Below are 1622 nucleotides of genomic sequence, written 5' to 3'. Positions count from 1 at the left end.
TTATCTGAATTGTGTTTATTCTTTGCATTTACTGGGTAGGGCAAATTGATGCCACCAGTGTGGTCTGAGTCATCTTCGTGCCTTGTTTAGATGAAGTTAATGTGGTGTGATAAGGCAGTTAGGTAACAAACAGGAAACGAGAGCCTAAGCCATCTTTACATGTGCGGGAAATGAATGTTAGTTAATTGGTTCGTTATATCAACAGGAAAAAATGCACTATTTGCACTTTGATTCTTGGGTGGCCACCCCTATTTTAATTATTTATTATTTTATGTCACAAATAAGACCCGCAACCCAAAAAAAAAAAAAAAGTCATGTATAAAGGGTGTTGACAACACACTCAGCATTTATCATTGTGTTTGACTTGAGTCGATGCTTGACTCGATGTAATACAACACTCGGGATAAACATACCTTGTGTGTCAATCTGGCATGAATCAACAAACAAAAATGCTGTTCGTCCGTCTAATTGCCTCCTGTCGCCTTCATTTGCTGACAGACGCAGTTCAAGTCCAAATGAGATGTGTATTCTATTTTTCTACCTATATAAATGGCCAGGAAAAAAAGAATAATTCATTTATTCGTTCAAGGGGCTGTAGTAAAGACCTAGTAGATTTAAATAAAAGATGAAATTTTTTTGGTCTGAAACCCGAATGTCTTTGGTAGAACAAAAATAAACAAATTGACCTTGGTGTTCCAATAATTTTGGACTATATGGCAATTTTTATATGTCCAAAAAAAAAACCCTCAAAAGAAATGTCCATTTCTCTTCAATCAAACAAGAACGAGGCGTTAAAAAGTCCACACCCCGCCAAACCTGGCAAGCTTTGAATTGAAAGCAGATGTCTGCTCAGACGTCTGTTTCCTGCAAGCTGACTTGAAGCAAGACATGGCATCCAATAGGACAAAATCAAATTGTTGATTTTCAACGGAATCTTAATGATCCTGGCTTGTATTTCCAAAAATATCGCTTTGCTTTGTGGCCCTTGTTAAAAACCAATGAATAGCTTCATTTATACGGCGATGGACTTCCAAATACACGAGGTGTTCCTGGCTTTCACAACTTTGATGACTTCCTGTTATTAATCCAATCCTCACTTGGATGGATTTAGTTCCCCCCCCCCCAATTATGACTAATCTACTTGAACATCTGATTTTGTCCAGTGCTCGAAAAAGCCCGTCGTCTCCATACAGAAGGTCAAGCAAGCGTACTGTTGAAACAAGTCGGGTTTATTTTCCAAGCGGAGCGCTGGCCGTTGTGTGTCTAAGCGTGGCTATTATCAGCACATCAGTCACTGCAGCATGTTAGCTGAGACCCATGTAATAAGTGCTCTGCTGACTGAGTCCCTCGTATATTTACATAGGAAAGCTCCTCGGGTGTATTTCCAACTTCAACCAGTGGGAAATGTTGATTTATCTTTCAGCGCTCTCTTCTCGGACTTTGGTGTTGATACATACAAAATATTTTTCACATCAAAGACATAGATAGGGGTAATTGCGCTGTTGTGGGAGTGAACACAACCCTGACCAATAAAAGCCATTCAGCACATTCCGTCATTGCAGCAGATTGGAACGCGCCACAACTTTGACCTGCTCCAAGCTGGTCTAAAAATAAACCTCTTT

Source organism: Syngnathus floridae, chromosome 12 (assembly GCF_059516105.1).
Source record: "Syngnathus floridae isolate MCC-2025c chromosome 12, RoL_Sflo_1.0, whole genome shotgun sequence".
NCBI lineage: Eukaryota > Metazoa > Chordata > Actinopteri > Syngnathiformes > Syngnathidae > Syngnathus > Syngnathus floridae.
Note: the sequence above shows the minus strand (reverse complement) of the source record.